The 26,047-nt window shown below is 37.0% G+C and overlaps 1 pseudogene; it reads right to left on the reverse strand.

The window, feature by feature from the left end:
* Positions 1-506: 506 nt before the first annotated feature.
* Positions 507-17,163, reverse strand: LOC122721250 (annotated as a pseudogene).
* Between the last annotated feature and the right edge of the window lie 8,884 nt (positions 17,164-26,047).

Here is a 26,047-nt window from a genome sequence, read left to right on the forward strand (position 1 = left end):
AATAAATCAGTCTCTATATTTTTAGAAATCTATTAATTAAAATGTCATTATTTTTTTTAGATCTATTAAAATGTCTTTATCTTGTCTCAGATCTATTAAAACGTCCTTTCTAATGAAATAGTCCATTCTTCTCATCTTCAATGATGAAGAAAAAAAAGAAAAGAAAAAAAGAAGAAGAGAAAGAAGGAGAAGAAGATGATGATAATGAAGATGAAGAAGAAGAAAAATCTTCTCTTTCTCCTCTTCTTTAAAGAAAAAAAAAAAAAAGAAAAACCAAAAAAGAATCGAAAGAAGAAAAAGAGGAAAAATAAAAAAAGAAGGAGAAGGAGAAGGAGGAGGAGGAAGAGAGGAAGAGAGGAAGAGAGGAAAGTAATTTGGTTTTTTGCTATATTTTTAACCGCAGAAATAGACGAAAGAGTTATTTCGTTAACGGAGAAAAAAAATAAAAACGTTTTAATAGGTTTTTGAAAATACAGAAACTGACTTATTGGGCAATATTCAAAAACTAAATTATAAATTTTCTTTATTTATTTAATATACTGAAATTACATATAATTTTCTTGTTGAAAGATAACACGTTACAAGTAAGATTTATTTAATAATAATAATAATAATAATAAAAGCCTAGTTATTAAGGGCATGATTTGATGATACTATTTCCAGCAAAGTCTTGAAATCTTGTGCAGCATGTCCAGTGGGAGCTGCAGCCTGCAAAAGAAGCTCTTGGAGTGTAATACCCGGCTAGACTCTGGTATCGGAATTCCTACCGTCCGGTGGAATCTCGGATGTCGGAAGCCTCTAGTAGGGTAGAAACATGTTTTCATAAAATGTTTTAAAGCATTTCATGGTTTTAAATATGAAAATTAAATGAGTTTTTGCATGAAAAGTCTTTGGAGGAAAACCCAGGTTCGGCCGCCGAAAGTCAAGTTCGGCCGCCGAACATGCATGCGTTTTGGAGGCACGTTAGGCCCCCGAAAGCATGAGTGAGGGAAGTTCAGGTTCGGCCGCCGAAAGTCAAGTTCGGCCGCCGAACATGGCATGCGTGCGGAGGCACTTTCGGCCCCCGAACGTGGTCTGGCCAGCCACTATAAAAGGGGCACTTAGCCGAAATGGGCGAGCTTTCTCCCATTTTCGGCCACAGCTAGCTTCCGACCTCCCTCTTCCCAATCTAGTGTTCTTCCTTCAAATCCCCACCATTTTTCTTGAGTTTTAAGCTTGCATTGAAGGTTTTGAACTTTTGAAACAAGTTTTGGAGCTTTGGGAACCCAGGAGCTCATTTTCGTGGATCTCCAAGTTTAGGTCGTCTCCCTCTCGATCTTCAAGAGGTAAGAGCCGATCTTAAGCTCCTTATATGTTTTAAGTAAGTTTTAAGTTGTTTTATGGGTAGAGATGCATGTTTAGGCTTGTTGATGAGTTTATGGGTTTTGATGTTTTGATGAACAATGTATGTTGCTTGTGTGTGTTTGAAGTGTTGTAGTTGGGGTATTTGATAGTTTGAGACCCCTAGGTGTGATGTAAGGTGTTTATGCATGTTTTAGAACAAGTTTATGCATGATTGGTGAGTTTGGAGGCAAAAATGCTTAAGGGAGCCAAGTTTCTGCCCTTTGGCAGAAACCAGGTTCGGCAGCCGAAGGGAGTTTCAGCCGCCGAACATGGCTTGGGAGGCAGCTTTAGGCTGCCGAAGCTTGCCCCCGAAAGTTGGAGTTTCGGCTCTGTCCGAGACTTTCGGCCGCCGAAGGTGCCGCCGAACATGCATGAGTTTCGTCTCTGTCTGGGAGTTTCGGCCGCCGAAGGTGCCGCCGAACCTGCCTGACTTTCGGCTCTGGAGGGACTTCCGGCCGCCGAAGGTGCCGCCGAAAGTGCCCTGTCTAGCCTTTTCTTGCATGTTTTCTAGGGGTGTTTTGAGGTGTTTTTAGGAGGTTTTTGGGGGTATGTTTAGAGTCTTGTTTATGTTTGTTTGGTACCTCATCTAAGTCCACCTGTGTAGGTTCGGACCCGAGGAACCGAGACCCCCGGCAGTGAGATAGCTGCCTTTAAGTTGTTAAAGCTTCAGTCATCAGGTGAGTGGAACAACCCCTTAAGTTTTAAAGTAAAGTAAATGAATAAATGAATGAATCATAAAGCATTGCCCATGCATCACTAATGCCATGCAATATTTCAGGATGTTTGCATTAGAATTCACGAATATGCTGCATTGCATAAATTGATGTTGATGTGGATGGTTGATTGGATGATCCATAGTCCTCGATATGTTATGATGAGATATGGCATGTTATGTATGAAAGTCTAGGTTGTACCCATTCTACGTCCCTGGCACAAAGAAAGAGAAAGTCCGGTTGTACCCATTCTACGTCCCGGCATATTGGAATGTTATGTTATGATATGTTATGTAAGAGAAAGACCGGTTGACCCATTCTACGTCCCGGCACTTTGGAAAGGAAGAGGACTAATGGTGACAATACCATCCTTGATGTGATTAGCTGTGATGTGTTGCATTTCATGAAAGCATGAAAAAGAAAAAGAAAAAAAAAAGAAAAAGTTAAATAATATGTGGAAATAAAATAAAATAAATAATAATAATAATGATAATAAAAAGAATAATAAAATAAAATGAATAATAAATAATGAATAAGAATAAAGGAAATAATAAAATCAATGTTTTTAGTTTCTGCTCATTGGGCTTTATAGCTCACCCCCTCTCCCCTAACCCCAGTCTTGCAGGTACAGAGTAGATAGAGAAGTCAGCAAGAGTAAGAGAAGTTTATGTAATAGCCTAGAGGTGGACATGGTTTGTTTGTAATGTAAAAGTATGATATGTTATGTAATGAAAGTTTAATAGTGTGCTTGACTAGAGTCTGTTGTATTCCCTGTACACATGGTCTTGTATGAGATATAATGTTTTTATGATGCCTATGTAACCCAAGCCTATGTTATGTTATGTTACCCCATTGGAGTATTTGATGAGGACTCCAATGAGAGGTTTATGTTATGTTTGTGCATGCACAGGCTAGGCTTGGCAAAGAAATGTTTGAATGAAAGAAAAGTTTTAATTTTTATGTATGTTGTTGACCATGTATGGGATTAAACAGGTTCACAGGATGTATGTTTGGCTTGCTACGGGTTCTGGCGGCCTTAAGCCGACCTGAATTCTAGCGCCGGTAGCGGTCCGGTTTTCGGGTCGTTACAGAGTGGTATCAGAGCCCTAGGTTCATATGGTCGGACCTAGAGTGTCGGGCTCATAGATGTTATAGAAAGTCAAGCACAATAGGAAATCATGTCCACTAGGATAGGATGTAGAGTCCTGTCTAGAATGAAAGTATGTATGCCATGAGATATGCTATGTATATGATGTGGGTTCATGTGTTTCCACATGAACCATTTGATGCTAACGTTTTGTTATCTGTACTGTTTTTCAGTAAACAAAATGCGAGGAACTCGTCGATCGGCTAGATTGACTAGAGTACCACCGGAGGATGAGGGTACGAGCGCCCGTCCTCCAGCATTGCCAAGGGCAATGTCAAGTAGGTCCAACAGGGACAGAGCAGTGGGAGACCCTAGAAGGTCTCTGGATCTGGGTAGAAACAGATTAGTAAGAGGAACGGTTCAAGGAGGCAGGTCAGTGGATGTGGGAGAAGAGATGGATGTGGACCAGAGGAGGGATGGTAATCTTGGTGTGAGCATGCCAGAAGAGGGCATGGGTGAGTCTCAAGGAGGCACTCAGGCCTCGGGGTTTATTCCACCACCCCAGTACCCACCTTTTTCACCATACCCCGGGTATTCGATGGGAGGTACATCGGATTACCCCAGTTTTAATCCTTACCCTTCTCACATGCCATACCCACCTTTCCACCCACAGTATCCACAATACCCTATGTACCCACCTCAACCCTCCTATCCAAGCACAGCAAACCCTATCCCAGGGGATGTTGCACCACCACCACCAGCAGAACCCACAGTTCCAGAAACCCTAAGACCTCAGCCTAGCTCATCTGGAGGGAGCAAAGTCAAGATGACTGACTACATTAAGTTGGGTGCTCCCCAGTTTGATACAGGTGATGATCCGTTTGTGTACCTGGAGAAGGTCAAAACAATTACAGATGAGATAGGGGCGGATGACAGTAGAGCCATTCAGATGGCTGGTTTCACTCTGAAATGCAAGAAGGCACGAGAGTGGTTCAAGAACTATGTGAAACCAAGGGTGGACAGTCTGTCATGGGAGGAGTTTGCGAATGAGTTCGCAGGATGGGCTTTCCCTGACAGTTCCAGGGAGCTGAAGATGATCGAGTTTGAACAGCTGAAGCAGACAGATGAGATGGGTGTCGATGAGTACACCGATAGATTCTTAGAGTTGTTGCCGTTTGCTGGGCAACATCTGGACACAGATCCGAAGAAGTCGAGGAGGTATATCATGAGGCTCAATTCCAGGTATTCCTCTTTGATTCAGTCAGCTGATAGAGAAAGTTTCCATGCCATTATAGACATGGCCAGGAGAATGGAGGCTAGTGCCATAATAGAAGGAAAAGTCAAGCAGTCAGTGGCACAACCTTCTGGTTCCAAGACCCCAGGTGGGGGAAGGATTGACCCTTCATCCTTGAGTTCAGGCAGTAAGAGGTGGAATAATACCACCAGGAAGACAAAGAAGAATAAGTTCTGGAGCAAGATCAAATCAGGTCTGGGATTAGGAGGTGGCTCAAGCTCTGGTGCTGATAACGCAGTTTGTACGAGGTGTGGTAAGCTACACCGGGGGGTATGCCGGTTTGGGACGACAGCCTGCTACAGGTGTGGGCAAGAGGGACACATGTCTTGGGAGTGTCCAAGAGCAGTTCCTACGGCACAGCCCCAGCAGACAGCTTCGGGTAGTGTGGCACAGCCAGTAGCTTCAGTCGCGACACAGGCTAGTGGCAGAGGCCGAGGGAGAGGGTCAGCCTCTTCTTCAACAGGTTACAGAGGGGAAGGTCCGTCAGCTCCAGCACGGATCTTCACGATGACGCAGCAAGAGGCGAATGCATCCAACACCGTGGTGTCAGGTAATATCATCATTGGTTGTTCAGATGTTTATGCCTTAATGGACCCGGGTGCAACCCATTCTTTTGTTTCTCCGAGAGCGGTCGAGAGGTTGGGTTTGATGGTCTCTGGGTTAGAGTGTCCCCTATGGGTCAGTGGACCCAAGTGTGACCCGTCAGTGGCAGAGTCAGTCTGCCAGTACAGTCCAGTTTTCATAGAGGGAAGATGCCTATCCGCCGACCTAGTGGTTCTAGACTTGACAGACTTTGACGTCATTCTAGGGATGGATTGGCTATCTACCCATGGTGCTACCTTGGATTGCAGAGACAAGGTAGTTAAGTTCAGATGTCAGGATGGGTCAGAGGTTGTCTTTAGAGGAGACAAGGGGAGTACACCTAGAGGTTTGATATCAGCCCTACAGGCTCGTAGGCTGCTCAGGAGGGGTTGTCAGGGTTATCTAGCTCATGTGAGAGAGCTAGACAGAGATGTCAGAGAGCCCGCCTCGGTGCCTGTGGTTAGAGAGTTCTTAGATGTTTTCCCAGACGAGCTGCCAGGTTTACCGCCTCCGAGGGAGATAGAGTTCGAGATAGAATTGATGCCAGGAACCAGACCGATCTCTATCCCTCCCTACAGGATGGCGCCAGCAGAGCTGAAGGAGCTTAAGGAACAGTTACAAGAGCTGGTAGATAAGGGTTTCATCCGACCGAGTACCTCACCTTGGGGTGCTCCAGTGTTGTTCGTGAAAAAGAAGGATGGATCCCTCAGACTTTGTATCGACTACAGACAGTTGAACAAGGTCACTACCAAGAACAAGTACCCGTTGCCTAGGATCGATGATCTATTCGACCAGCTAGCAGGAGCCGGTTGTTTCTCCAAGATAGATCTGAGATCTGGGTATCATCAGCTGAGGATCAGAGATGAAGACGTGCCAAAGACAGCTTTCAGGACCAGATATGGGCACTATGAGTTCCTAGTGATGCCGTTCGGGTTAACAAACGCCCCTGCAGCATTCATGGATCTCATGAACAGAGTATTTAGCCAGTACCTGGATCACTTTGTTATTGTCTTCATAGATGATATCTTAGTGTATTCCAGGAATGCAGAGGAGCATGCCCATCATCTGAGGTTGGTTCTACAAACCTTGAGGGAACATGGCTTGTATGCCAAGTTCTCTAAATGTGAGTTCTGGCTGAGGAGCATTTCATTCTTGGGGCATGTAGTGTTAGAGAATGGTATTGAGGTGGACCCCAAGAAGACAGAAACTGTGGCTAACTGGCCTAGACCCACTTCAGTGACAGAGATTAGAAGTTTCTTGGGTTTGGCAGGTTACTACAGGAGGCTCGTTCAGGACTTCTCAAAGATAGCAACTCCTCTGACCAGGTTAACCAGAAAGAATCAGAAGTTTCTGTGGACCGACCAGTGCGAAGAAAGTTTTGAAGAGCTTAAGAAGATGTTGACTTCAGCACCAGTTTTAGCTCTGCCATCTAGTGATGAGGACTTTACAGTCTTTTGTGATGCGTCCCGTGTGGGACTGGGTTGTGTACTGATGCAGAATGAGAGGGTGATTGCTTATGCTTCTAGGCAGCTGAAGAAGCATGAGTTGAATTACCCCACACACGACCTGGAGATGGCAGCAGTAATCTTTGCACTCAAGATGTGGAGGCACTACCTCTATGGGGTAAAATGTGAGATCTTTACAGATCATAAGAGCCTGCAGTACATCCTGAGTCAGAGAGATTTGAACTTGAGACAGAGGAGATGGGTAGAGCTGCTGAGTGACTATGATTGCAAGATTCAGTATCATCCGAGTAAGGCGAATGTCGTGGCAGACGCCCTAAGCCGGAAATCACTCGGTAGCTTATCCCACATATCGGCAGAGAGGAGGCCAGTGGTGAAGGAATTCTACAAGCTTATTGAGGAAGGTCTACAGATGGAGTTGTCTGGTACAGGTGCCTTGGTGGCCCAGATGAGAGTATCACCCGTGTTTCTGGAGCAGGTGGCTCAGAAACAGCATGAGGACCCGGAGTTAGTGAAGATTGCCAGGACTGTTCAGTCAGGCAGTGGTAGTGAGTTCAGATTCGACAGTAAGGGGATCCTCCGCTATGGGAGTCGATTATGTGTACCAGATGACATAGGGCTAAAAGGAGACATTATGAGAGAGGCTCATAATGCAAGATACAGCATTCACCCCGGAGCCACCAAGATGTATCAAGATCTAAAGAAGGTTTATTGGTGGCCAGCTATGAAGAAAGAAGTGGCACAGTTCGTGTCAGCCTGCGAAGTGTGTCAAAGGGTGAAGCTGGAACATCAGAAGCCGGCTGGAATGCTTAACCCGCTACCTATCCCAGAGTGGAAATGGGAGAATATAGCTATGGACTTCGTAGTGGGGTTACCGGCGACGTCCAACAGATTGGACTCCATATGGGTGATTGTGGACAGACTCACCAAATCTGCTCACTTCATTCCCTGTCAGGAGTGGCTATTCTGTGGACAAGTTGGCGCAGGTGTACGTTGATGAGGTAGTCAGACTGCATGGGGTTCCTGTTTCTATAGTGTCAGATAGAGGGCCCCAGTTCACCTCCAGGTTTTGGCGGAGTCTGCAGAATGCTATGGGTACTAGGTTGGATTTCAGCACTGCCTTCCATCCACAGACAGACGGACAGTCAGAGAGGACCATCCAGACCATAGAAGATATGCTGAGAATGTGTGTGCTGGACTTTGGCGGTTCTTGGAGGCAACATCTACCTTTGGTGGAGTTTGCCTACAATAACAGCCATCATGCTAGCATTGGGATGGCTCCATATGAAGCTTTATATGGAAGGAAGTGCAGGTCACCTGTTTGCTGGGAGGAAGTTGGAGAAAAGGCCTTGGCAGGGCCTGAACTAGTAGAGATCACCAGCAGGGTGGTACCCTTAATCAGAGAGAGAATCAAGACAGCTGCAAGCAGACAGAAGAGTTATGCAGACATCCGCAGAAGACTAGTAGAGTTTCAGGAGGGGGATCTGGTATTGCTCAAGGTGTCTCCAATGAAAGGAGTGGTTCGGTTCGGGAAGAAGGGTAAGCTGGCTCCGCGGTACATCGGACCCTTTGAAGTCTTGCAAAAGATTGGGAATGTATCGTACAAGCTGGATTTACCTGCTTCTATGGCGAGAATCCATCCGGTTTTCCATGTTTCTATGTTAAGAAAGTTCGTGTCAGATCCGGGCAAGGTTCTTAGTGAGCCTGATGTGGAGATCCAAGAGGATCTCACCTATGTTGAGCAGCCAGTACGGATCTTAGACACCCAGATCAGAAAGCTGAGAAACAAGGAAATCCCGATGGTGAAAGTCCTGTGGAACCACCACAATATAGAGGAATGCACTTGGGAGACACGGGAGTCTATGCTTCGGCAATATCCTCATCTCTTTTAAGGTTAGTCTCTATGTGTTTCATGTGGATGTTATGTTGTTTGCTACGCATGTGCTAGTTGAGGAACATTCGGGGACGAATGTTCTTAAGGGGGGGAGAATGTAATACCCGGCTAGACTCCGGTATCGGAATTCCTACCGTCCGATGGAATCTCGGATGTCGGAGATCTCTAGAAGGGTAGATTCATGTTTTTGTAAAATGTTTTCATGTTTTTAATGGTTTTAAGTATGAAATTAAATGAGTTTTTGCATGAAGAGTCCTTGGAGGAAAACCCAGGTTCGGCCGCCGAAAGTCAAGTTCGGCCGCCGAACATGCATGCGCTTTGGAGGCACGTTAGGCCCCCGAAAGCATGAGTTAGGGAAGTCCAGTTTCGGCCGCCGAAAGTCAAGTTCGGCCGCCGAACATTGCATGGATGCGGGAGCGCATTCGGCCCCCGAACGTGGCCTGGCCAGCCACCTATAAAAGGGGCACTTAGCCGAAATGGGCGAGTTTTCTCCCATTTTCGGCCACAGCAAGCTTCTGACCTTCCCTTTGCAACTCTTGTGTTCTTCTTCCAAATCTCTTCCATTTTTCTTAAGTTTTAAACTCACATTGCAAGTTTTGAGCATTTAAACCAAGTTTTGGAGCTTTGGGAACTCAGGAGCTCATTTTCGTGGATCTCCAAGTTTAGGTCGTCTCCCTCTCGATCTTCAAGAGGTAAGAGCCGATCTTAAGCTCCTTATGTGTTTTAAATAAGTTTTATGCAAGATCTATGGGTAGAAATGCATGTTAGGTTATATGTTGAGTTATGGGTTAATATTGATGATTTGAGCAATGTGTGTGGATTTTGTGTGTTTGAAGTGTTGTAGTTGGGGTATATGCATGTTTGAGGCCCCTAGGAACTTGTATGCATGTTTTAGTTGAGATTTATGCATGATGTGAGGTTTTGGGAGGCAAGAGGCTCATGTGAGCCAAGTTTCTGCCCATTGGGGAGAAACCAGGTTCGGCCGCCGAAGGGAGTTTCGGCCGCCGAACCCCCTTGTGGAGGCAGCATTCGGCTGCCGAAGCTTGCCCCCGAAAGAGGACTTTCGGATCTGTCTGGGAGGTTCGGCCGCCGAAGGTGCCGCCGAACCTGCCTGACTTTCGGCTCTGGAGGGACTTTCGGCCGCCGAACCTGCCGCCGAAAGTGCCCTGTTCAGCCATTTCTTGCATGTCTTTAGGTGATGTTTTCATGATGTTCTAGGGGGTTTTTTGGGGAGTATTTTAGAGTTATGTTCTAGTGTGTTTGGTCCCTCATTTGAGTCCACCTGTGTAGGTTCGGACCCGAGGAACCGAGGACCCCAGCAGTGAGTTCAGCTGCTTCGGTGTTGTCAGAGTCAGCCAGAGGTGAGTGGAACTAAACTTAATCTTTTAAATTAAATGTTTTATCATGTTTCATGCATCATGATTATGCTATAGGATGATTGCATTAGCTTCACGAATATGCCGCATTGCATCTATTGTTGTTGATGTGGGTGAATGTTGGATGACCCAATTAGTCCATGACAGGAAGACCAGGACCCCATTCTACGGCCTGGCACGGAAATGAAAGACCAGGACCCCATTCTACGGCCTGGCACGATTGTGGACTCGAAGACCAGGAGCCCAGAGGAGGCCCTGGAATAATGGTAAGTAATGTATGTATGACAGGAAGACCAGGACCCCATGCTACGGCCTGGCACAATGTTAGCTTGGACTAATTGGTGACAAGTTCACCCAACCCTTATGTGAATTGTTTGTGTTATGATGCATTTCATAGAGCATAGTGTTAATGTGTTTTAATAGCTCTACTCACTGGGCTTTTAGCTCACCCCTCTCCCTTTACCCCCAGGCTTGCAGGTACAGTATAGTGCGGGAGTCCGGATAGAGTAAAGAAGTCATGCTTATGTAATAGCTAGCAATGGACATGATCAAATTGTAATGTAAAAGTACAATATAGTTATGTAATGAATTTTATGAATGTTAGTGTGTGCTTGACCATAGAATGTTGTATCCCTTTTTATACATGATCTTAGAGATTTTGATGATGTTTATGTAAACCAACTCAACGTATGTTATGTCACCCCTTGGGGGCACTAATGAGATCCCACAGAGGGATCAATGTTATGTTAATGTTTATGCACAGGTTGAGTTTGGTTGATGTTCATGAAAAGAAAAGTTTTAATTTTTATGTATGTTGTGGATCATGTATGGGATTATACAGGTTTACAGGTTATATGTCAGGCTTGCTACGAGTCCCGGCAGCCTTAAGCCGATCTGGATCCTAGCGCCGGTAGCGGTCCGATTTTCGGGTCGTTACAGAGGGCCCCAGTTCACCTCCAGGTTTTGGCGGAGTCTGCAGAATGCCATGGGTACTAGGTTGGATTTCAGTACTGCCTTCCACCCCCAGACTGATGGACAGTCAGAAAGGACCATCCAGACTATAGAGGATATGCTCAGAATGTGTGTGCTGGACTTTGGCGGTTCTTGGAGGCAGCATCTACCTTTGGTGGAGTTTGCCTACAACAATAGCCATCATGCTAGCATCTGGATGGCTCCATATGAAGCTTTGTACGGAAGGAAGTGCAGATCACCTGTTTGCTGGGAGGAAGTTGGAGAGAAGGCCTTGGCAGGGCCTGAGCTAGTAGAGATTACCAGCAGGGTGGTACCCATAATCAGAGAGAGAATCAAGACTGCTGCAAGCAGACATGAGAGTTATGCAGACATCCGCAGAAGGCAGTTAGAGTTTCAGGAGGGGGACCTGGTATTGCTCAAGGTGTCTCCAATGAAGGGAGTGGTTCGCTTCGGGAAGAAAGGTAAACTAGCCCCACGATACATCGGACCCTTTGAAATCTTGCAAAAGATTGGGAATGTGTCGTACAAGCTGGATTTACCTGCCTCAATGGCAAGAATCCATCCGGTTTTCCATGTTTCGATGTTGAGGAAGTTTGTGTCAGATCCGAGCAAGGTTCTTAGTGAGCCTGATGTGGAGGTCCAAGAGGATCTCACCTATGTTGAACAGCCAGTACGGATCGTAGACACCCAGATCAGAAAGTTAAGAAACAAGGAAATCCCGATGGTGAAAGTCCTGTGGAACCACCACAACTTGGAGGAATGCACGTGAGAGACACGGGAGTCTATGCTCCAGCAGTACCCTCATCTCTTTTAAGGTTGAATCCCTATGTGTTGATGTGCTATATATGTATGTTATATGTTTGCCATGTTATGTGTTGTTTGGTGAACATTCGGGGACGAATGTTCTTAAGGGGGGAAGAATGTAATACCCGGCTAGACTCTGGTATCGGAATTCCTACCGTCCGGTGGAATTTCGGATGTCGGAAGCCTCTAGTAGGGTAGAAACATGTTTTCATAAAATGTTTTAAAGCATTTCATGGTTTTAAATATGAAAATTAAATGAGTTTTTGCATGAAAAGTCTTTGGAGGAAAACCCAGGTTCGGCCGCCGAAAGTCAAGTTCGGCCGCCGAACATGCATGCGTTTTGGAGGCACGTTAGGCCCCCGAAAGCATGAGTGAGGGAAGTTCAGGTTCGGCCGCCGAAAGTCAAGTTCGGCCGCCGAACATGGCATGCGTGCGGAGGCACTTTCGGCCCCCGAACGTGGTCTGGCCAGCCACTATAAAAGGGGCACTTAGCCGAAATGGGCGAGCTTTCTCCCATTTTCGGCCACAGCTAGCTTCCGACCTCCCTCTTCCCAATCTAGTGTTCTTCCTTCAAATCCCCACCATTTTTCTTGAGTTTTAAGCTTGCATTGAAGGTTTTGAACTTTTGAAACAAGTTTTGGAGCTTTGGGAACCCAGGAGCTCATTTTCGTGGATCTCCAAGTTTAGGTCGTCTCCCTCTCGATCTTCAAGAGGTAAGAGCCGATCTTAAGCTCCTTATATGTTTTAAGTTTTAAGTTGTTTTATGGGTAGAGATGCATGTTTAGGCTTGTTGATGAGTTTATGGATTTTGATGTTTTGATGAACAATGTATGTTGCTTGTGTGTGTTTGAAGTGTTGTAGTTGGGGTATTTGATAGTTTGAGACCCCTAGGTGTGATGTAAGGTGTTTATGCATGTTTTAGAACAAGTTTATGCATGATTGGTGAGTTTGGAGGCAAAAATGCTTAAGGGAGCCAAGTTTCTGCCCTTTGGCAGAAACCAGGTTCGGCAGCCGAAGGGAGTTTCGGCCGCCGAACATGGCTTGGGAGGCAGCTTTAGGCTGCCGAAGCTTGCCCCCGAAAGTTGGAGTTTCGGCTCTGTCCGAGACTTTCGGCCGCCGAAGGTGCCGCCGAACATGCATGAGTTTCGTCTCTGTCTGGGAGTCGGCCGCCAAAGGTGCCGCCGAACCTGCCTGACTTTCGGCTCTGGAGGGACTTCCGGCCGCCGAAGGTGCCGCCGAAAGTGCCCTGTCCAGCCTTTTCTTGCATGTTTTCTAGGGGTGTTTTGAGGTGTTTTTAGGAGGTTTTTGGGGGTATGTTTAGAGTCTTGTTTATGTTTGTTTGGTACCTCATCTAAGTCCACCTGTGTAGGTTCGGACCCGAGGAACCGAGACCCCCGGCAGTGAGATAGCTGCCTTTGAGTTGTTAAAGCTTCAGTCATCAGGTGAGTGGAACAACCCCTTAAGTTTTAAAGTAAAGTAAATGAATAAATGAATGAATCATAAAGCATTGCCCATGCATCACTAATGCCATGCAATATTTCAGGATGTTTGCATTAGAATTCACGAATATGCTGCATTGCATAAATTGATGTTGATGTGGATGGTTGATTGGATGATCCATAGTCCTCGATATGTTATGATGAGATATGGCATGTTATGTATGAAAGTCCAGGTTGTACCCATTCTACGTCCCTGGCACAAAAAAAGAGAAAGTCCGGTTGTACCCATTCTACGTCCCGGCATATTGGAATGTTATGTTATGATATGTTATGTAAGAGAAAGACCGGTTGACCCATTCTACATCCCGGCACTTTGGAAAGGAAGAGGACTAATGGTGACAATACCATCCTTGATGTGATTAGCTGTGATGTGTTGCATTTCATGAAAGCATGAAAAAGAAAAAGAAAAAAAAAAGTTAAATAATATGTGGAAATAAAATAAAATAAATAATAATAATAAGGATAATAAAAAGAATAATAAAATAAAATGAATAATAAATAATGAATAAGAATAAAGGAAATAATAAAATCAATGTTTTTAGTTTCTGCTCATTGGGCTTTATAGCTCACCCCCTCTCCCCTAACCCCAGTCTTGCAGGTACAGAGTAGATAGAGAAGTCAGCAAGAGTAAGAGAAGTTTATGTAATAGTCTAGTGGTGGACATGGTTTGTTTGTAATGTAAAAGTATGATATGTTATGTAATGAAAGTTTAATAGTGTGCTTGACTAGAGTCTGTTGTATTCCCTGTACACATGGTCTTGTATGAGATATAATGTTTTTATGATGCCTATGTAACCCAAGCCTATGTTATGTTATGTTACCCCATTGGAGTATTTGATGAGGACTCCAATGAGAGGTTTATGTTATGTTTGTGCATGCACAGGCTAGGCTTGGCAAAGAAATGTTTGAATGAAAGAAAAGTTTTAATTTTTATGTATGTTGTTGACCATGTATGGGATTAAACAGGTTCACAGGATGTATGTTTGGCTTGCTACGGGTTCTGGCGGCCTTAAGCCGACCTGAATCCTAGCGCCGGTAGCGGTCCGGTTTCCGGGTCGTTACATGGAGAGCTTGGGCCTTTCTTCTTATTCTTCTCCCTTGTTCATGTGCAAAGATGAGCTCCAAGCTCTTGATGACTCCATTCTTTGTAAAGACGCCACCATCAACTCTCACACCAGCCTCCCATATATCCTCTATTATTTTTGCATTTGTAACATTATCAGCAAAAACCACAGGCCTACAAATCATTGGAACCCCATTTGCGAGACTCTCATACACAGAATTAGCACCACAATGCGTCACAAACACACTAATTGATTTATGTGCCAATACTTGAGCCTGAGGTGCCCATGGAACCACCTTTCCATGAAAGCTAGTTTTCTCAAGAAAATCACCTGGCAAATTCCTTCTTAAATTCTCCTTAAGTGACCAAAGAAACGGAATTTTACTCTCAGAGAGTGCCTCTGCCAATTCTTTCATCTCATTAGGAGGGAAGTTAACAGCAATTCCAAAGCTAATATAAACCACAGACATGGTTTTTTGGCTGTCCAACCATGACAGACAACCAGTAGAGTCCGTTTCTGACAGTGGCAAAGGTGGTGGTGGAATTGTCACAGTCACAAAACCCACGTTAAGCAAGCTTGAGCACCTGGATTTCAGATCCTCTAACAAGGGTTTAGGGTAAAGTTCTTCGTAGGAACTCATAACAAGAGCAGTAACTTTTGGCAGCACATTTCCAATTTGATTTAGCATTCCAGACGAGATTTTCTTGTTTATCATTCAATAAGGCTTCAAGTGGCAAATCTTTAGTTCTCATTTGAGCTAACCCTGGAATATTTTCCAGGATTGACTCAGCCTCTCCACCATTACCAGCGCAGTACTGAACAATCTTGTCAGAATAAATGTGGGCAGAAATGGAATGAGCGAAGGGTAACCAAACTGGGATCCAAGGAACACCCAAATCTTCTGCAATTTCTCCTGCAAACACCAAGAAAGCATCTGTTATCAAGCAATTAATTTGGTCCATATCTTTTGCTGCCAATTCCAAGCTCTTTCTGAAGTTATCTGGTGTTGCCCTTAAGAATAGATCCACTCTTTCTATTGGTCGTCCTGAAAAGACATGATTCATTGGCACACCATCAAAAACATTGCAGGGCTTTATGTTATTAGGAAGGTGGCTTGCATTTGATGCTGAGAAGAGAGAATGCTTGGAGTCTTCTGTGCTCAAAAACGAGAACTGGGTGTCTGGGGTGGAGCAATTTTTCAAATAATGCATAACATAAAAAAATAATTTTAAAATTATTTTCGGATTTTGTGTGTCAATTCAGTAGGTTCGCCAGTTTGACTGGACATACTAATTGGATATTTTTGGTGTCGAACTTATGTCTAATTTAGCTTGTTCGGCACTATGAGTGCCAAACAAGCTTTTCATTGCCACGGGAGCAGTTGAAATTGCTCCGGTGACAGCATGCGTGGCTGTTCGGCACTTATAGTGCCCACTTACAGTGCCCAAGAGCTGCATGCATGCAGGGGATGGCCCTGCATGCATCTGCAACTAGGGGTGAGCATTCGGTCGGTTCGGTTTAAAATCGAACCGAACCGAATAAATCGAAAACCGAAATTTTAGTGTTTATGAAAATCGAACCGAACTGATTTTGGTCAGAAAACGAATCGAACCGAACCGGTCTGATTCTGTTCGATTCGATTCGGTTTGATCGGTTTCGATTTTTAATAATTTTTTAATTTTTTATACTTTATTTTTAATATTTTAAAATTTAATTAAAATATTTTAATATTTATGTGATTTAATTTCTCTATATTATTGAAAAAACATATTATTATCACTAATCGGTTCGGTTCGGTTTTTTCGGTTTTTTTTTATCAAAACCGAACCGAATCGAAATAATCGAAATTTTAAAAATTAAAAACCGAATCGAATCGAAATGTATAAAAAACCGAACCAAATTTCAAATCGATTCAGTTTGATCGGTTTTTTCGGTTTGAACCGAATACTGCTCACCCCTGCAACTATAAAAAAATAAAATTTAATATTAAGTTTATGTAAATATTTTGTAATATATAATAAAATTTAATATTTTTAAAATAAATATAATTAAAAAAAATAAAATGTAATAATTTTTTTTAAAATATAATAATTTTATTTTTTAAATTATTTCATCCATTTGTATTTTTTTATTATTTTAAAATTATTTATTTATTTTATTTATATTATCAAAATATATAAATTAATTAATATTAATTTTATTTTATATTTAAATTTTTATAAATATTTTTTAATATACGCTCACATAAAATTTAAAAATACGCTGGGTTTACATATAAAATCTAAAAATATTTTCAAATTCTATATAATTTTAAAATTATTTTACTTTTTATATTTTCGAATCCTAGACTGCCGCAGATGGCCCTGCATGCATGCATTCACCTTCATGGATGCACCTGTATCCACTGCATGCATGCAGGTGGAGGTAAGAAAATAAAATCTAATATTAAATTTTATTAGATATTAAAAATATTTACAAAAATTTAAACATAAAATAAAATTAATATTAATTAATTTATATATTTTGATAATATAAATAAAATTAATATTAATTAATTTATATATTTTGATAATATAAATAAAATAAATAAATAATTTTAAAATAATAAAAAAATACAACGATGAAATAATTTAAAAAATAAAATTATTATATTTTAAAAAAAATTATTACATTTTATTTTCTTAATTATATTTATTTTAAAAATATTAAATTTTATTATATATTACAAAATATTTACATAAACTTAATATTAGATTTTATTATTTTAAGTGCTGAAGAGCCACGCATGCTGCAACTGCTCCTGTGGCAATGAAAAGCTTGTTCGGCACTTATGGTGCCGAACAAGCTATAAGTTTCGTCAGTTAAATTGGCGAACTCATTGGATTGACACACAAAATTTGAAAATATTTTCGGATCCTACATAATTTTAAAATTATTTTTTATATTATACATAATTTGAAAAATTGCTCGTGAGTGGCCATTGCTAGCTTCTTGACGAGGTTAAGGAGAGCCAGAGGGTGGCTGCCAAATGGAAATGCTTTTGGGATGGAAACTGTTAGTCCAAAATCGGGCACCGGATGTAACATGGGTGATAGACTTGGCAGTTTTTGGGATAGAAGCTGTTAGTCCGAAATCGGTCACAGGACGTAACATGGATAATAGACTTGGCAGTTTTTGGGATGGAAACAGTTAGGCCAAAATCGGACACCGGGTGTAACATGGGTGATACAGTTTTTGGGTGGAAGCTGTTATGCCAAAATCGGGCACCGGATGTAACATGGGTGATAGACTTGGCAGTTTTTGGGATGGAAGCTGTTAGTCCGAAATCGGGCACATAATTTAACATGGGTGATAGACTGGGCAGTTTTTGGGATGGAAGCTGTTAGTCCGAAATTGGGCATAGGATGTAACATGGGTGATAGACTTGGAAGTTTTTGGGATGGAAGCTGCTAGTCCGAAATCAGGCATCGGATGTAACTTGGGTGATAGACTTGGCTGTTTTTGGGGTGGAAGCTGTTATGCCGAAATCGAGCACCGGATGTAACATGGTTGATAGACTTGACAGTTTTTGGGATGGAAGCTGTTAGTCCGAAATCGGGCATAGGATGTAACATGGGTGATAGACTTGGAAGTTTTTGGGATGGAAGCTGCTAGTCCGAAATCGGGCATCGGATGTAACATGGGTGATAGACTTGGCAGTTTTTGGGATGGAAGTTGTTAGTCCGAAATAGATCACCGGATGTAACATGGGTGATAAATTTGGCAGTTTTTGGGATGAAAGTTGTTATACCGAAATCGGGCATCGGATGTAACATGGGTGATAGAGTTGGAAGTTTTTGGGATGGAAGCTGTTAGTCCGAAATCGGGCACCGGATGTAACATGGGTGATAGACTTGGCAGTTTTTGGGATAGAAGCTGTTATGCCGAAATCAGGCACCGAATGTAACATGGGTGATAGACTTGGCTGTTTTTGGGATGGAAGCTGTTAGTCTGAAATCGGGCACCGGATGTAACATGGCTGATAGACTTGGCAGTTTTTGGGATGGAAGCTATTAGTCCGAAATCGGGCACCGAATGTAACATGGATGATAGACTTGGCAATTTTTTTGATGGAAGCTGTTAGTCCGAAATCGGGCACAGGACGTAACATTGGTGATAGACTTGGCAGTTTTTTGGATGGAAACAGTTAGTCCAAAATCAGGCACCGAGTGTAACAGATTTCGGACTAACAGCTTCCATCCCAAAAACTGCCAAGTCTATCACCCATGTTACATCCGGTGCCCGATTTCGGCATAACAGCTTCCATCCCCAAAAACTGCCAAGTCTATCACCCATGTTACATCCGGTGCCCGATTTCGGACTAACAGCTTCCATCCCAAAAACAGCCAAGTCTATCACCCATGTTACATCCGGTGCCCGATTTCGGCATAACAGCTTGCACCCCAAAAACTGTCAAGTCTATCAACAAGTCTATCAGCCAAGTTACATCCGGTGCTCGATTTCGATATAACAGCTTCCATCCCAAAAACAGCCAAGTCTATCACCCAAGTTACATCCGGTGCCCGATTTCGGACTAACAGCTTCCATCCCTAAAACTCCCAAGTCTATCACCCATGTTACATCCGGTGGCCGATTTCGGCATAACAGCTTCCATCCCAAAAACTGCCAAATTTATCACCCATGTTACATCCGGTGACCGATTTCGGACTAACAACTTCCATCCCAAAAACTGCCAAGTTTATCACCCATGTTATATCCGATGCCTGATTTCAGACTAGCAGCTTTCATCCCAAAAACTTTCAAGTCTATCACCCATGTTACATCCTATGCCCGATTTAGAAAAGAGATCGAAAAGTAAAATCAGAATAAAACAATCATGCAATGGAAAAGAAGATAATAAGCTTCAAATGTATGGAGGACAGGATCGACCAAAATGATTGATTTATTGCAAGCACAACTTAACCTTTTTTCTTGGTCGGAGATGGAGATGGAGATGGTAAGAGCATTGAAAGCATTGCATTTACAAACCAATATTAAATGTTAACCAGTGATGCCTCAACTATAATTAATACGCTAGACTGTCGAGATATTTCAATTGAAATATGATTTTCGTTCAGTTGGTTCAATTTAAAATCAAATCGAACTAAATAAATTAAAAATCAAAATTTTAGTATTTATATAAATTAAATTGAATCGATTTTAAACAGAAATTAAATCAAATCGAATTGAATTGATCTGATTCAATTCGATTCGGTTTGAATTTTTAATAAATTTTTTATTTTTTACACTTTATTTTTAGTATTTTAAAATTTAATTTGAATATCTTAATTTTAATTTAATCTTTCGATATTATTGAAAATAATATACAATTATCACTAAATCTGTTTAATTTTTTTAATTTTTTTTTTCTGATTAAAATCAAACCGAATAAAAATAACTAAAATTTTTAAAATTAAAAATCAAATCAAATTAAAATAAATAAAAAATTAAACTAAAATTTTAAATTAATTTAATTCGATCAATTTTTTCAGTTTCAATCGAGTACTGCTCCCCTTAGTAAATAATTTATAAAAAAATAAATTTTATCATTACTGATTAAATAATACTAACATATGAATATATTATATTTAATATTAACAGGGAATTTAAAATATAAATTAAATTATTTATTAAAATTATTACTAACAACATGTTAAATCACAGATAATTTGATCATTAATTAAATAAAAATATTTATTTAAATCTATTTCACCACAAATCAAAATATTTTTAAAATATAAAAAAATGAATCTAAATCGAATCGGCCTAACAATTTAGCATTGTGAGTCAGAGCTTATTCAGACAATATCATAATGGTGATGGCACAACTTCACCCTCTTTTTTTATTATCTACCCCACACAAATAAAAAAAAAATTAAAATTTCCTCCCTTATCTTCCTTATACAAACATGGCGTAAAGAATTCTAATATGGTTAAATATATTATATGAATTGAGATTAACCCATAAACACTTAAATTAAAATTTAATTTATTTTGACAATTAAATTTATAATAATTAATACAAATTTAATTATATTATTAATAATTTATCAAAAAATAGATATTAATCAAACATATTATTAATAAATTTACTAACTGTTTCCTGAATTTTATAAATAAATAAATTTAAATGAAAATATTTTTTATTATTTAATGAAAATTTATAGCTAAATTAGTAAAATTTCGAGTATATTTAATAATGAATCAAACTAATTTTTATTTTTATCCATAAATCATAATAATATGATTAATTTATAGTTAATTGTTATGATTTTTTATAAATTTAAATATTTAATAAATTATAATTTTAATTAAAGTATTTAATGGGTTAATATAAAATAATATATATTTAGAGAAAATAATTGTTTTTCCTCATAATTGTTATTTTCATCTATAAGAAAAACCTAATTTTTGAAAAAACTGTTTTTTAAAAAATATTAAATTAAAAATATATATGTATAGAAAATTATAATTTTTTATCAATAAATGATGGATAATTTTATTATTGGTATTTTAAATAGTTAATAAATTATCAATAATTTATGTTAATGATATTTTTTAATAATTTAGTTAGTAAATTTCGTCATTATTTTTTTATATTTTTTACATTAAATATGAAAATTTTTTATCCAATTAAATGTTATATAACCAGACAATAGAAAATCATTAATAAACAGGATTTATTATGATTTTAATTTATATATATATATATTTTTTAATTTAATTAGGGTATATACTCGATTAAAAAAATTAATAAATATTACAATAATTAAAGAGTGTGTACCAAGTATGGGTGAGCATTCGGTTGGTTCGGTTCAAAACCGAACCGAATCGAATAAACTAAAAACCGAAATTTGAGTGTTTATGAAAACCGAACCGAACCGATTTTGGTCAGAAACCGAATCGAATCGAACCGATCTGATTCGGTTCGGTTCGGTTTGATCGGTTTCGATTTTTAATAATTTTTTTATTTTTTACACTTTATTTTTAATATTTTAAAATTTAATTAAAATATTTTAATTTTAATATGATTTAATTTTTATATATTATTGAAAAAACATATTATTATTACTAATCGGTTCGGTTCGGTTTTTTCGATTTTTTTCTGATCAAAACCGAACCGAACCGAAATAACCGAAATTTTTGAAATTAAAAACCAAACCGAACCGAAATATATAAAAAATTAAACTAAATTTTCAAATTAATTCGGTTCGATCGATTTTTTCAATTTAAACCGAATACTGGTCACCCCTAGTACCAAGTGGATGCAAGCACCCACCACCAGAAAGGCCTGATTGGGACTGTGAAAGAAAATTGCACCAGGATTCAGAAGCCAATATTCAATGCAAGAAATTATTAAATTTTTATTTTTTAAATTATAAAAATTATTAAATTTTTCATTTGATTTTATTGCATTATTTTATATTTTAATTTAAATCTTTAAAATTAGTCTAATATTTATATTTAAGAGTAATTTTAATTAAAATTTTTAAAAATTAAAATATAAAATTGTAAATAGGTAATGCCACATATAATATTTTATTATTTTTTAAAATATAAAATAATTTTATATATAAAAATATATTAATTTAATTATAGTTAACTAATATATTTAATTTTAAAATAATAGTATTTTTTTTTAATTATATGTTAAATACTGTCGAGGATTTTTTTTTGTAATAATAATTATGAAGAGTTTATGGCATACATATTATTATTCATTAAAATTTTTTAATATTAAAAAATTTAAAAAATATATTTTTCTATAAAATATTTTTCATAAAATAAATAAAAACTTATATTATGATAATTCAGTATGCATTAAATACTATTTACTAATTTTAAATTACTAATAATAATAATTAAAAATTACTTTCTTTTACCTGCGATAATTAAAAATTACTTAGGAAAATTAATTATTTAATTTATTTATTTTTTAAAATATTTTTATTTTTTATTTTTTTTAAATCAATAACTATATAATCTATTTCATTAATTACAACACTAAGTTATATTCTTAAAATTTTACATAATAAAATTAAATTTTTTTAATTTTTCACAATTATAACTAAAAATACTAAATTGAATATAAAAAAAATTAATAATAAATAGTTTCTAAACTTTTACATTAATAAATATATAGTTTTTTAATTTAAATTTTATATTAAAAGTATATTTATTTTATATTTATTATACATAATATTAAATAAATATTATTATAAATAAATTGTTCATGACATAAAATATCACACATAAATATTATATATTAAAATATTTTATTAAAAATTTACTGTATGTATTTTAATATAATGAAAAGTTATATTTTATATTAATAATATTAAATAAAATAATTATATTATATATTTTAATATATAATTAAATTAATTATATTAATATAATAAAATATAAAAAATTAAATAAATAAATTTAAATTATTAATTTAAATAAAATATTTTTACCGCATTTAAAAAGTAAAGTAAAGCATGTGTTATCACACATTTTAAATGCGGTAATATTTTTAATTTTCTTTAATTATTGTGATGATTTTTACTGCATTTAAAAAGCGTGATGGACTCTACTATGTGCTTAATGCATTTTTTAAATGCGGTAAAAATTATTTTTATTTTAATATAAAAATTATAAATTTTTAGTCAATTTAAATTATAAAGTTAGTTGATGGATTACAAATGTGTCATGATCATAATATTTTTCATATTATAAAAAAATATATCATTATTTATTCATATTTTTAAATAAAAAATATCGAAGTGAGTGGTTTTTTAAAATAATATAAAAATTTTATATTATAAATTTATATAATTTCGCTATAAATAAAAATTATTTTTCCACCATTGCGAGTTAAAAGCATGAAAGCTCCTTGTAAAACTGGAAGAGACTTATGCGGAGGAAATGTCGGCCATGACAATTACGTACATTTTTAACAATGTGTAAAGCTTTTTGCCAGCACATAATTAATCAATGCTAAATGAATCTGAACCGATTTACGTGTATAATCATAATTGCTGAGTTCACACTCATTTCAAGACTTTTTTGCTCTCTCCAAGCAATGCCACGTATTCAAATTTATATAGCATTGAATTACGAAAATTCAAAGTAGCCATGACGACTCAATGAGCTTCTCTACATATATTTCCTTGGAGTCAAAGCTAAAGCTAGCCATGAGGAATATATGCACCTTCTGGTCGTTGCTTGCTCTTGACTTAACGAAAACTTTCTACTTCCACGCCTAATTAATTAGAATTTTAATATTTATTCTGATTTTTACTTTTCTCTACATTAGGGAGTCAACATAATTTAGTGTAGACATTAAAAAAAATATTAAATTTCAAATTTAGTTTTTTCTTTCTTTAATAAATGAGTTGGCTCTAATTTTTTATTTTAAAAAATTTAATCTTTGTTTTGGTATAAGGAGCACATTATTTTTTTTTAAATATTATTTTTATATTAAATTGTATATCGATGGTAGAAAGAGATAATGTGTTTCTTATATGAGTTATAGACATTCTTACCTTTTGAGCTAATTTTTAAGGTGATTCAGGTTTAATCCAAATTTAACATGATATAGTGAGTCTTTCAATCTGAAATTGAACCTCTCATGTATATATCATATACCAATAAAATTTTAAACATATACCAGTAAAATTTTGAACGTGAAAAATCACCTTAAATTAAACGACAGTGTCGATTGACGAGTGAGTCATCACAGCTTGGTTTGTAGACTTCCACAAACATCGTTGAATCTCCATTATCATAACAAAGTTGAAAACGACAACGTTGGAAAATTAAAGCATTCAAAGTTTTATGGAGATAATAAAACCTTGGAATGGAGTAGCAATTGTTGGCCATGAGATCAATATTTCTCATCACCTCCTCAGATTGCACTAATTTCAACTTGCCAAACTTAGATTTTTTTTTTTTTAAAGGAGTGAAGCCTCTCATAAGTCATTATTACTTGGAATAATAAAAAAGAGAAAGTAATTATAAACCAAATAAATCCATAAAGTATTAATTAACTTTAACTTTAATTCAATAATTATTTTAAAAATTATATATTAACTAAGTCCCATCAGTTTAAAATTGTTTAATATATGATTTTATTAAAAAAATAATAATTGCTAACTAAGCCAAAAGTACTAGCCGTATAAATATTATTATTAAAGAAATATTTTTAATATTTAAAAATTTTAAATTTTTTTATAATATTTAATAATTAAAATTGATAAAACGACTAATTAATAGATATTTTAAAATTTTAGAAATATTTTAATATATTTTTTAAAATATTAAAATTAACAAAATGATAAATTAATAAACATTTTAAAATTTTAAAATTATTTTAATACGTTTTTCTCCATAAATTGAAAATGTCACAACCTAGCTAGCTTTTTCACTTTTCAATTATTTTAAGTTGCTGGGTTTGTGAGAACATCGTTACGTATCTACTAACTAAAAAGTATCAATTTGCTTTTTATTTTTATTTAACTAACAAGAATTGGATATAATAATAATTATTATTATTATATTTTTAATAAGAGAATTCAAATTCAATAATCGAATAAATATATTATAAATACGAAAAAATTAGCATTGAATTTCTTCATACTTAATGACGGAATTCCATTTAATCAATTTATAATTTTTCTAATTCAAATCAATTAGAAATGCTGAAGGTTGTGCAAAGTGAGAATTTTCTTTTTTGTGAAAAAAGAAATGCTGAAGGTTGAAGCAAGCTATATGCGAAGTGGCGTATGACAAGAAGCAATGAGTTTGCTTTAGGGCAATTTTGGTGTTTGTGCTTTTGAGTTGGTAATGCTATTATACGTGTGGTGCACTGATGCTTAAGTGCTCATCACATGAGGTTACTAATACTTTAAATCCACGTTTTGTCAGAGAATTTCCACTCAACTTTTCCACAATTTTGCACTTTTAAGAAAAATATCAATGCATTAAAAAAATTTGATTAATTTCATTATTCACGTTTTAGTATTTTGAAAAAAATTAATAAAATGTTAAAATTATAAAACAGTACTTATTTATAAAAAAAAAAAATCATAAAAAAATAAATAGGCATGATGTACACGTCAGCATAAGCGGGAATTAATTCACTTAATCTAGAAGCTTCGACAAAAACCTGTTACAGAATGCACAATGGTTTGCTGGCCTAGATGTGCACGTGACATGAAACGTGTCCATCCCATAACGATAGAATACCACGTGAGAACTCACGCCTATTCTCTTACAAAACAGGAGGCATAGTTCTATAATCGTGAACCAAATTATTAATTAATTAATCAAATGCAAACAAAGTTTTTAAAGAAAGTAGTCAATTACTTCAATACCCTTTCATGCTTATACAACATTTGGTCCAGTGACAAAATACCCTTACATTTGGTCCGATCACATGCGGTAATTGAATCGAACTGAATTAAATTTTAATAAGTTCAGTTTCGATTATAAAATAAATTTAAAAATTGAATTCAAATTCAAATTTCATTTATAATCTCGAATTCGATTTATAAAATAAATATTAAAATCGAACTTGATTCGAGTTCAATTTATGATAAATTCGTTTATCACATTAATCAAACTCGATTGATAATAAACTCGTTAAATATTAAAATCAAACTCGTTTATCATATTAATGAGCCAATTCAAATTATACTTAAAAAAACTTAAATTATAAATAAATTTAAATTAAAAATAAAATTTAAATTATAAAATCATTAATAAATTTTTAAATTAATTTTTTTTATTTAATTAAAATCTTTCAAACTCAAAATTAATAAAAAAATATAAAAAAATTATCGTTTTATAGAGAAATCACAATTCTAGATATCCTTTCAATTTTTGATGTGA

Source organism: Manihot esculenta, chromosome 10, assembly GCF_001659605.2.
Source record: "Manihot esculenta cultivar AM560-2 chromosome 10, M.esculenta_v8, whole genome shotgun sequence".
Lineage (NCBI taxonomy): Eukaryota > Viridiplantae > Streptophyta > Magnoliopsida > Malpighiales > Euphorbiaceae > Manihot > Manihot esculenta.